The sequence below is a fragment of the Lissotriton helveticus genome, chromosome 1_1 (genome assembly GCF_964261635.1).
Source record: "Lissotriton helveticus chromosome 1_1, aLisHel1.1, whole genome shotgun sequence".
NCBI lineage: Eukaryota > Metazoa > Chordata > Amphibia > Caudata > Salamandridae > Lissotriton > Lissotriton helveticus.
In genome coordinates this window covers 131729426-131742116 of record NC_136057.1, presented here as the reverse complement: position 1 = coordinate 131742116, position 12691 = coordinate 131729426, and the positions used below count along the sequence as shown (strand labels likewise).

At 45.8% G+C, this 12691-nt stretch overlaps 1 pseudogene; it reads right to left on the bottom strand.

Annotated features, from left to right (window-relative positions):
* Nucleotides 1-2392: 2392 nt before the first annotated feature.
* On the bottom strand, nucleotides 2393-3377 carry LOC144768266 (thiol S-methyltransferase TMT1B pseudogene; annotated as a pseudogene).
* Between the last annotated feature and the right edge of the window lie 9314 nt (nucleotides 3378-12691).

Below are 12691 nucleotides of genomic sequence, written 5' to 3'. Positions count from 1 at the left end.
GTGTGTCATCGGCATAGGCTTACACTTTTAAACCAAAGGAGTGGACTAACCACTCAGTGCTACTACAAACAGATGAAAAAGAGAGGGTGAGGTAGCATAGCCCCTGAGTTGCTTAATTATATTGCTGAGCGGAAGAGGAATGTTCTAAGAACCCCTACACTGATAGGAGCAGAATGATTGGAAAGTCTGCCTGCAGTGCCTTCCATTGAGGGCTATTAAACCAAAAGCAAGTGTTTGACAGTCTCTGAAGCAGTTTAGAGACTGAACTCCGTCCTTAAACTACCTACACCACTTAAAACAGTGACTGCAACTGGAAGCTTTCAAGGCACAGCAGCAGAATCTGATTCCAGTGGACTCCGTAGAGTGCACATACTCAGCACTGCCTTTATCTCAAATTGAGTACCTTGCAGGTACCAGAGCAGTTGAGGCCCTAATTAGTCTAACCTGGCTCTGTCTTGAGTTAATATCAAGCACTAGGCCTTGATAAACTGCAAACAGCAGAACAGAGGGCAGAGGCTAATAGAATCCGCACCCAACACATGAATATTGTCCCCTTATTTGGTTATAAGTGCACAAAACCAGGGAGCACTTCCCTCTATGCTCCCCACAATATTGGAACTAGTCCTACACACTTAACACTGCAACAACGGTTTCAGCACTCTATGCAAAAATTAGGTGTTTCTTGTCACAATCCACAGTCAATGAGTATCACTAATATTTGCACATAAGGAAAAAAGGAACAGCTTCTTCTTTCACAAACTGATTCATCATAGCCAACGCATTTCGTCTCTTTGAGAGACTTCACGGCTCTCAGTATATGGCATATGGTATATTCTTCAAGCAAAACACAGTATTTCAAAGGCAGTGTGAATAAAGCACTCTGTACAGTGTTCTAACAATCTTCAAACTGCCTAATAACCGCACGCAGTCTGGTCAGTATATCAGAATCTGGTTGAAAAATAAAGAGAACATTGGAATAAGAAAAACATCTATTGAATTTGGCTACTGTTTTTCTTATGTGCCAATATTAGTGATACTCATTGACTGTGGATTGTGACAAGAAACACTGTTAATTTTTGCGTAGAGTGCTGAAACCGTTGTTGAAGCCTTTATAAACTGAATACAGAGTGCCCAATCTGTAACAAAAACAACAAGCATTTACAATGCAATGGTTTTGCCTTTGTTAAAGTTAGAGCTATTGGCATTGCTCTTGACATTATTTTTATTTATGTTTTTTTAACATAAATAAATGGCATTGTCATTTACAATGCCAATAGCTTAATCTCTCGCAAATGACAAACACCCACACAGAGCCCCCCCACACACACCCACACAGAGCCCCCCACACACACACCCACACAGAGCCCCCCACACACACAGCCACACAGAGCCCCCCACACACTGCGAGCCCCCCCACACACACTGCGAGCCCCCACACACACTGCGAGCCCCCACACATTGCAGGCAACAGAGGCACGTAAACATCTCTTAGGCGTAAGGCATTCTGAATCATAATTTGAGTAAGCTGAGGTGGGTTGCTTTTGGAGAATTGTATGCTAGGAATGTCATTCTATTGTAGAAGACCAAGGCAAAAAAAAGTAGAAATAATATTTCAACAACAATAGAAAATGTAAGGGAAATATATTTGGAGTTTCAAGATCATAGTTCTGACCTATAGAGAGAATATTTCAACTAGGAAGTTAAGCTACTTTGTTTAAGGATATCCAATTCCCTAAATTAACACTTTAGAAAATACTGGAATAAATAAAGGAAAATCTGCAGAGCCAGTTGGTTTTCCGGAAAAGATATGCTAGTTATTAGAGGAATAATGAGTTACTGTAGTTCAAAAATTATAAACACAATTTGTCTCTCTCTATGTGTATCTATCTATATATATTTTTTTTTTGAGAGAGATATATATATTTTGTATTACTAGCATCATAAAAGTATGTTTGGCATTGACTTACTAAAATGTGGAGAAGCGTACAGTCAAGTACACAAAATCGTAGGTTTACACTGATACAAATGACACAAGTCGAGTTGTGCACGTGAAGTGCAGTGTTTTCAAAAGTGTGCTTTGCGACATTCCTAACAAAAAGATAAAGATCTGCCTCAGCAAGAGGGTGGGTGTTGCCCAGGATCCTACATAGAGGTGCCTGTTGCCTACAAAGCCTGGATCATTTCTTGCCTCCTACATGCATTATTTTTATGATTTTTCAGTGATTCCAAGTTTTCCATACATGCTATGAAGCATAGACTGCATAAAATGCGGAACATGGAATTGTTTAGGAAAGGGGTAGAGGATCAAACAATGGAATGGAATTCCTATAAACGACCCTTCGCTTGGGTAAGTAATGCCATAGGCTGGCAGATAAAGTCTCTGTAAATTTTAACCTTTATGAATGTGCAATCCTACAAGTTTAGAAAGTGCACACGTTCTATTGGCTAAAATATGTAATTTGTGAACAAGTAATAATCTCAGCTTTGACATAATTCATGTGAAGTGTGGGTCAGGAAACCAGTGCCATTTGCCCAATATATAGGTCGTAGCTATTGCTTTGCCGAGTTTTCCCTTGTAATCTGCGCTTCGAAATAGTGACTCAGAGAAAGTGAAAGTCAGCTGCCATATTAAACTTGTACATCTCAAAATAGCACTACAGAATACTCACCGGTCTGAGGACTCGCACCACCTCCTTGAGGACCCCCTCCACGTTCCGCACCGAACACCGCACCAGCGTGCAGACCACAGCATCCGCGGAGCCGCTGGCCACCGCCGACATGTCTTCCCCAGACGCCACGAGGAAGCGCGTGAACCGGACGTGGTCATTTTCTGCAACGCTCTTGCCCAGGAAGCGCTCGAAGTCTGGGTTCGGATCCGTGCACGTGACTCGGCATCCTGGCGGGAAAAACTGGAAATTTGTTCCCGTTCCGCTTCCGACCTCCAAAATGTTGAGCTTCCCCCCGGGGCCGGCGAAGTCTAGCATATTGGTGAAAAGAGTCTTCTTGAAGGAATGCATCTTCCGGTTCTAGACGTGGCTAAATGTGGCCAACACGTACGGAAACATCTTATTGGCTAGTGGCTGCCATACTCCTAAGAGAGCCAAGAGGTGCACTGGCAGGGTCAGCAGCATGATGCCCCCCTGAAGGGTGGCTATGAGAAGGCCCATGTTCGGAGGCGAGGGCGCCGCCGCCTCTGAGGTCTGCGCTCTCGAGCTGATGCGTGTCTGAGCTGCGCTGGATTTACTTTGTAGGAATAATGCACACCATATGCACAGATGAGTCCACATTCAGGTTACCGGTATGTTTTTTCGTTACAAACAAGGGTGTTCCATAGCACACAAAGCTGGAATTAATAGTATATATTTTGTACACGATAAATAGATTGCCAGTCATGTCCAGAATTATTCCTTTATGCAAGGAAATGTAATTAATTAATTTGTTTTTTTATAAAGAAGTAACGAATAAATAAATATTTGCTACAAGTCGATGCTCTAGAGTTTGTACAAGTTTCGCCTGGTGTGCTCGAAAATTAATCTAAAACGAATTCTTTCAAAGGCTGTGTCCTGAATGGATACACTTGCAATAATGTTTAGATCTACATAAGTAATTCTTCATTTTGCACAGTGACGCGTTTGTTTTTTCTGAGAGTGGAAATATTCAGAGTAACAGCTAAACCTCCTGGATTTTGTATAGTACTGACCTGTAAGGATGTGAGTTTGGAAGCTGAGCTGTCACGTACGGTCACTTTACCCCTGAAAAAGGGCAACTGCTCATCAAATAGGGTAGTCTGGGGCTCCAAGAATGGCCACTTTCAAAGTCAAGAATCACAAAGGATTAGCCGGGACAAAGGGAACACGTGGATGCTTTATTCAGCCTGGTTCAGGGGGTGACAGGTCTCAAAGAGAAGCAAAACAGGAACCGGGCTCGGAAGGGCACAACATTCCAAGACGACATTTCAAACACTCTTGAAGGAAGCATGGGGTGCAAAGGGTGGGGCTCCAGCAGACAGATGCAGCGTTCACCGGGCTGTCCCTATACTGCATTATCTTTTGGCATTGTTAAAGGGCTGAAACTTTGCAGCCAGGATTAGATTTCTCCCGGGTTGACCGTATAAATACATTGCCACTTTTGGGCTTATGATGGTTTCGGATGGGGGAGGGGCGTTGCAGCCAGGCCCCATATAATACACTAGTACGTTTTTGGGGCGGTTTAAAGGGTTGGATGATTCAACAGGATGTGCCGAGAATTCACTGGGCTCTAATGTTTGGGGTTTCTGCACTGAGATAACAGCCATGCCTCGGGTGACTTTAGAACATACTATTTTTTACCTTAAACACAAAGGCCCAAGAAACACACTGATGCAAACCCACACCAAGCGTCCTTACCACGGTATATCTTTCTGATAAGCCCATGTTACCCAATGTCCACCTTCTAGAAACTACAGACTTGCAAAAGTGCAAAGATAATTTCATTTTTATGAGAAAGTGTAGCACTCGAGGCATGTTCTGTGGAAGAAAATGTGTATTTAAATGTAAGTTTCCAGATCCTAATACAAGAAATGAACTAGATGTTGCCCTAAAGTAAAATGAAAACTCTGCGAATTAGAAAAAAGTTTGTTCTAGCCAATGTTCTTCTTATCCCTGTGACCATCTGCCCTTAACAACCTCATGCAAATTACGTGCTGGCTGACACCACTGAGGCTCCTGGGTGAGCTGCTGCCATTTCAAAGGGTTCAGGGTTTGACACATTTACAATGACCTCCGGTAGTGCCCGAGTGCCTTTGATATGACAACTCCGCCCTCCTTCGATAAGCATCAACACCGACAACTACCCCATTGTCTGTTAGGGGGGTGCGCTCTTCCAGTCCACCAAGAAAGTCTCCCTTCTGTGCCTCACAGGAAAACATGCGTTAAAACAGTACATTCAATCTCTTCTGCATGCAGTATTGTACAACATGAAAAGTATTTCCACAGGTTTGAATAGTATGCCCCTATATTGTACCCCATGTGGCCTATGTCCAGATGATTATATAGGAGAAGCCCGTCCCCCCTTAAGTTGTTCTGTGTGACCCTCAAGTGCGTAGACCTGTGCAGGGGCCTTCGCGCGCACTCCTTGTCACTGTATAATCCTCCCGGGCATGCTGGTACAGTGTGAGCTGCTTCTGGCTTGCAGGATTCTACGGAGCTGGCCTCGTTTTCTCATGACTGTGCCAGGGGAGCCTCACGTCACTAGATTGGTACAGTATGAACCTCACAGTCCTGGAATCTCACAGCGTGAGCCTTCTCCGCGGGACTGGACAGAGTGTACAATGTGAGTGCCTAGACATAAAACGTGTACTGTGTGAGCCCGCTGTCCTTACCATCGTCCGGCAAGAGGCCCACGTCTTTAAGAATGGACGTTAAGAGCGAGTAGCGAGGCCGTGTCTAAGGGTGTTCCGTACGAGCCTCACATCCACGGGTGGGTGCACTAAGGTGTGTCCAGGGTGCCAGAAAAAGGAATCCGCTTAATATCGTGCACTGTAGTACATTTACTTTTCGAGGTGAGATGACAACTAGATGTTGTTTAGCTGCGTCTGCAGGAGGGTCCCCGTCCCTCTGCAGGCCTCGGAGGAAGGAAGGGTCACTGGGAGTTCATAGCAGACAAAAGAGCGGCCGGATCACAGCGCGTCCCCACATTAGCATTCTGGCCTTTGATTCCAACTGGCCCAACAAGCGCCCGTACAAAACACCAAAGCCTCAGTGAGCGCTCAGCCCCCGGATTAAGATGTCGCGATGTGTGCCTGGCATGAAGATGCATGTCAAACAAGGAACAATGGCTGACCTGTGCCTACAGTACCGTGCCCGCCCTGCCCACGTCAGGTCTGCAGCAGGTTTGCGCTCTCAGGGGGAGTGTCAGACAGACTCTTAGTGATTTGCGCCCACAAACCGAAAGCACTAATGACGTCATTTCTGCTCCTGCTAATATTGGAAACCAATACCAAGATATTAACTTATTGTTATATCTTGGAGAGCGCTCCGTACCTGGCCAGCAGAACGGTTCCAATCCAAAGCACTCAAACCTCATTGAAACAGTACGTTCCCAGAGACGGCATTTTAGGTCAAACTAGAGATAACTCCCAGTTTTATCATCCTCATAAAAACGTGGTTAGGGCTAAAGGTATTTAAAAGCACTGGGCTGCGTGTGGCCATGGCAGAGCTGTAAAGCTTGGTGGTGGTGGTGTGGAGTTAGCAAAGATGCAAAAAAGCCATCGGAGTAAGAAATAAGCCTTTCCCTTCGGGGGAAAGATGTTCGGAAAGTTTTGTTTCCGTGTATACGGAGCACAACCCCAGGACCATTATTTTCCTTCACTATAGCTATGTGTGGTCCTGGGCACCCCATACATTGCGCTGGTGCCCCTGTTTACTGCGATGGTCGTGCCTACTGAGAACCGCCGTGACGAGTGTCTATAGAGGAGTCCTGGACTACAGTGTTCCGCTTGTTGTAAGGCTGGCGATGCGAGCAAGCGTGCTGTATTGTTGTGGTATCACCCTGCGCCGGCAGCAGCAGGGCCGGGTTTTCAGGTCATTGTTTTCTCGTCTCGCCCTCTGTGCCGCTCGCATTAGCAGCATAGAGTGCTGCACGGTGACAGCAGAGGCGGCAGCGCCAGTACTAGACGGCTATTTAAACCCTGCTAGGCGAGCACTCTCCCATCACATGACCCGCCGTTGGCTGTTTGGACCTCCACTGCAAACCGGAGCAGTCAGCAGCGCCCGAAGCACCGCGAGTACACAGGGCACCTGGGCAGGGGGCGGGGTGGCTGCTGGAAAGCTCGCAGCGCTGCTGCTGGCTGCCTAGCGACGCCGAAGGTGAGCCGCTGTGCAGTGGCCGCTTCATGGTGTTAACAGGAGGCGGCCGCTTCTCACTGTCCCTGCCAGGGCAGAGCGATCTCAGGCTGAGCCCCTGAGCTCTGCGGCAGGGGAAAGGACGCCTCTAACCATTAGTACCTGTGCATCAGGGAGAGAGCAGCGCCACTTGGAATACCCTCGCGGCGCTACGTCTAAGGATGTCAGCCAGGCTCTTGTTTCTGAACGCGGACGGAGCTCCCACCCACCGCGTTTTTCGCCAGGAGTGGAATGGTGTATATTATCATGCCAGTCGTTCTTAGGTGGCTTGCTTTCTGCATCTTCGGCCGGTGCCGCCACTGCTGAAACAAGCGGGAGGGGGCGGGAAAGGGGGAGGAGAGACGCTGACGACGGCCGGAGCAGGAAGGCGGGTGCCGGCTCAATGCCGGACCAGATTCGGGGGCGTTCTCGGCTTTTGGCTGACGTAGCGTGACGTCGCCAAAAGCCAAAAATTCTCGGGAACGCCCCCGAATCTGGTCCGAGATTGACGGACGGAGCCCTCTCCCAATGGCTAGCCTCCATTTATGGAGCTAGCCAATGGGAGGAGGGGAATGGAGGGGGCGTAGACCCGACCCCACACACAAAACATAACGTTTTTTGGCGCATGCGCAAAGCGCATGGCCAGTCAAAACCTAAAAAGTGAAAACGCCTATAGTGGAAATGTATCACATTTTGGTGACATGCCATTTTCCCAGAGCAAATTGGCATTTCCTCCGTTTCCCTTTGAGACATCCTTGTACACACCACAGTGTTCGGTAGGTGATCCATTTGCCTTCCACCATGGAAGGAGAGTTACCCCAGCATTCTGCTGAAGTAAAATCTAACATTTTCCAGGTTGTGAAAAGTTCAAATTGAAGTACTACACAAGCAAACTGACAAAGCTAACCATGCATGTGTAATTATGTGCATATATGACTGGAAATTATACGGTGTCAAAAAATGTACAACTGGCAGGTATTCTTATGTGGGTCGCTGTTGGGCATCAGTAGATCCATCAATGACTTTCTGACTGGACACTGGGATGCTTGGTGCCATAAAACTAACTTTGATTGGTCCTTTTGTGTCTTAAATGTTTTTGTGGAGAAGGAGGGATTTTTTGAATTTTTATAGCTTAAAACACAGTAGCAAGGACTCAGGCTCAATGAGTTGTCCAGTTTCTATTTGGCATCAATTTCCAAGTGGCAAGTTTTGTTTACAAATGTAGGAAGAGCCACTGAGTCCTGAAGACTTCTGAGAACATCCAAGCGCTATCCCCGAGGTTAATATTGGATATGGGACTCTGTTATTTGAGATCCCAATTTGTGCTCCTAAACTCAGTACATGTTTTTGACTTTTTATCTCCCCAAGAGGGTCCCAGCACCTTCTGTATATTTTTAGCTGCTCCTTTTGGTACCTCTTGGTGACAGTCAAATTCTTCTTTCACTTTGTAGCTGGTGTTGGACATTTGCCTTATTGTGTGTGGTTTACTATGTTGTGCTGTGTCTGATTTGTAGCCTGTGCCAGAGCATGCCTTGACTGCTTGACCGTACTACTACGAGAGTCATTTACTCAAAGAAAGTAACCTAGTTATTTAGTTGAAGTGCTGTAGCTTTGGTGTCCCTGAAAACACAGTGCCTGCCTGCAATACTGCCATGTCACCACAGACTTATCACAAGACCCCAGGAAATGCTTCTCCAACTCCTGCACATGACAGCTCCTGCCTGAGCGTACCCAGGTGGAGTGTTCTGCTGGGTGTGATCAGCTGTTCTGGTCAGGACGTCTTCCTGCTCAGGATTTCTTCCCGCTTCTGTTTCTTTGCACTGCACTTGGTTCCTTTGCAGGTTTATTTTCACAAAGATGACCTCTCTGATTCCAGCAGGTCACAGGACCGGCCTTTCTTACCATGCTGTAGTCTCATCTCGCACTTCTTCTACTGTCCTTACCAGAGCTTTTATTGTAGTTTGTAACTTTTCAAGCCTCCAGGCTCACTGGCTCCTTTATACTTTTTATGTGCCCATTGGTGTCCAGAATTCAACTGCTCTCCACACACACAGGTTTCTTGATCATTTCCAGAAGTCTAAGTATTTCAACTCTCACCAAATGTCTCAACACCTCAAATGACACTATTATGGAAATATTTCGTAGCTGGCCATTATTTCCTCCAGCTCTTGATCTGAAGTCACTGCAGGGACATTATTCCAACTCTAGAAAGGGTCACGGTGTCAGCAGGATAACTACTAAGAATGAAATCTGTCATACTATATATTGTAAAGTCATATCTAACCTACACACTTGGCATTTATAGCTATTGCTGTGAAATGGATACCACAAAGTCTTAAGCGGGGTTGATCTTCTTAAGAGAACTCTAATCCATGAGAATAATATCCCTATTGATGTGGTCTATCTCAGAAGTGCATATGTTGCTGCATGTGCTCTCTATCAGTAATCCAGATATTCCTCCTCGTGTCTTGAGCTGTTTCTTTGCTTTTGTGGTTGTCGATCTCCTTTTTGGAGTCAGACTAGTGGGTGGAAGGTTTATCTTACAGTGCACTTGTGAGGCTGCAGGACTCATACTTCAACATTATGGACATTTGTAGAGATTCTATCATAAAAACAATCTCAGTCTAATTTAATGACAGAAACATGAAGCTTGATCTGTCTGTCCAAGCAACAGTAGATGTATTCATGAGAAGTCTTCTGGTCATGGTACTTAACCAGGGTCAATCACACCATTACACCTTGTTTCTCGCTCAACCCTTCATTGGCCGTGGTAGATTTGCCATTAATTTCTACCTCCTCTCGGGCAACGGGCACTTCATGTCATCCCCACCGCATAGCCAGCCTGTGCCAAACGGCACCAGGGAGATTCTCCCCATGCTTGGTATACTCCCTCCCAATCAATTGTCCTGTCAGCACCTGCATTCTTCAGGGTAATGAGCTTCTTCCCTTGGAGGATAACTAACAACACAGACCCCATGATATTTGGATAGATGCACCTAGGGACATCTGTGTCCCCTTCCAAAATAGTGATTGCTGCTAGATTGTGTCCAACAGGGGCTCATTACCCAAGTCAACACACTCATTATAAGGGGTGCTGCGTCTTGCGTGCTATGTCTTTCATCTGGCAGTTCTTTACTGAATGCCCCCTCAGTGTGACCCCTGTAGCAAGCTCTCCCTTTGAGCTTGAAAGAATGTTCTTTTTATTTTGTACTGACTTGAAACCCAATTCCTTTTTTGTCTGCGTCCTACCCATGGGAAATGTTCCACTGTTCTTACGAATTAAGTAGGACTGTGTATTCTGTACTGCATAAACGTCAAAATATGGGAACTTGGTTCACACGTATCATCAGGAATTGTTGGCCTAGTTCCTAACTAGCTCACAGTGCCCCATCTGAACCCCCTAAACTTACTAGGATACCAGATGGTATCAGCAACCACGAACAGGACCCCTCTTTTACTCCACAAGGGAAACATAGAGACAGAACTGCCCCTTTGTTGTTTACTTTTGTGTGCCCAAGGTAAAACCTAGAAAGACACGAATTGACTTTCAAGCATTTATTGAAACAATCTATTTCTTTATTGAAATAATCTTGTATACGAGTGCAATTAGGCAAAGAAAAACAAAGCAGTGTAACCAGCATTACAAGAATGGTGATAACGATAAACAGTTTCTAGTGCTGTCCCTTTTATGCCCACGTTGGTTCTCCCTTAGTTTTGCGTTTTAGAGGTTTTAGGCTGCCCCTGTGTTTGCGATAATATTTTGAGAATACTCTGTACATGTTGTCTGTTATTCACAGACTCTTCTTGGGACTTTGTCTACAAATTTTATACAAGGTTGTTTGTAATACATAACAACATGGTTTACTGTTTTCTTTGCTTGTCCAGCAACAGCTCCTTACATTTAGACATAACACACATGCACAGCTGCATCTTCCGCACAATAGTTTTACGATATCAATGGTGTTCTTTCCCCTTGGCGGCAGAGAGGAGAATACCAACAGAGAGGACTTTTCTGGAATTACTGCAGTGCCTGACATGCAACCCTGCGTAAACAAAGTGTACACTCATGATGCGGACCACCTAAATACATACACAAGGAATGGGGTCTTGGGCCAATCCCAGAGATTGCAAATTCCCTGTGCTTATTTTTGCCATAGTTGGGATGTTTGTCCCATACAGTCTGGTATTTATTCTAATTACTTTGTTTAGTTGCATCTGCCTAATGATCGCAGCATATTTGCTTCATAATAGACTACGATAGCTTTAATACATGTATTGTAAACTTTCTGTGTGTCTTTCTTTTGTTTAGAATGGGCATGCATGAGTGAGCAAGTGAGTAACAAAGTGGAGGATCTGTTTCCACAGTGCCCTTGGGGATAGAGGGTCGTGTTTGAGGTTGCCGAAATCACTTGTTACTCTGGGAAGATTAGGAGTTCAGGTGAGGCACTGTGAGCTAGCAGGATTGAGCCGACTGGTGAGGTTCCGAGATTCTGAACCCGTTCAATAAAGGTTGTCGTATCGTGACGAATCTGGTGTCAGCAGACCGAGAATGGTGAGTATATTATGTACAAGTGTTTTCGTCATGTTCGAGTGATGGATTCGTTACGAAATAAGGGATTCCGTTCTGAACCCTTGGGTTCCATTTTGTGTACGGCAGCCATTTTGTGGTTGCCCTCACATAGGCCGATGACTACGGCCGAACGAGTTCTTGCGACACGTACACCTTTAGCTGACTCTTGTGTGACCTGGGCAAGCTGATTTCGTTGCCCGAAGCCAAACTTGTTAGGCCAGTTCTTTTCCCAGCAGCTGATCAAGATTAGCGATCAAGGCACAGGACATTGTTAACTTTTATTACACACAACTATGTCTTATCTTACTTACACCTGTCTCTGCTCCTTTCTTCATGGCCCGTTTACGATGGGGGAGGTGACCGATTTTATGATGGGTTTCGATCGACTTGTCTGATGAAGAATGTTGGGTTCGACCAATAATTGATGGTGGGCTGGACAATGAAATGTGGGTTTGTCACACAATGCTTTTTTGTCGTATACACATGGGATTGGTTGATTGTAAATAAGGAATGTTTGCCTGAAGCACAATATTTTGTAATAAAAGGGTTGACTGGCTTTGTAAAGTTGAGCAGTCTCCTACGAATATACGTCATTGTACTTCGTGGACTTCTGTTACTGGTTGCAGCCAATAAATTTGATGTTTGACGCCACCTAGAAGAGTCCCGTATCTCTGTATGCCGAGACAGGGGAATCCGAAGACTTCGGGCGTTATCCCTGGCGCCGCTGGGTTCTAAAAACCCCGTTCTTCACTTGGCGCCCAACGTGGGGCGACTTCAGTGGTACCGGTCCAAGCCTGAAGATCGTGAGGAGCTTCGTGTGAAAATTCTGGAGGAAGGCCAACCACTTCATCGACCCCTGCATGTCGTCGTAGTCTGAAAGTCTTTGCTGCGAGGTTCCCGGCTTTCCGACTGCTGCCCTGACTGTCGCCCTGTCTTGAGCCCTTAGACGATTTGTAGAGCGAGATGATAGACGGGTCTTCTGGTGACGTCATCGGTACCTCAGTTAAGTATGAGTGGAGTGTCTCCCAGTCCTTAGTTTTGGGTATCCCCTTGGGATCTTTGATTTGGAACTTGCAAGTACCAAAGCCGAGGGACTTGTGTATTCACGAGACCATCGTATTCGATAATCCTTTGAAGTTTGAAGCTAGACTAGTGAGTGAAGATGCCTGGTCTTAGCAGACTTGGACATTTGTTTTGTTGTGGTCGAAATAGGGACTCCCGATTGGAAGATTCGTGTCCGGTTCCTCCAATCGGAACTCCA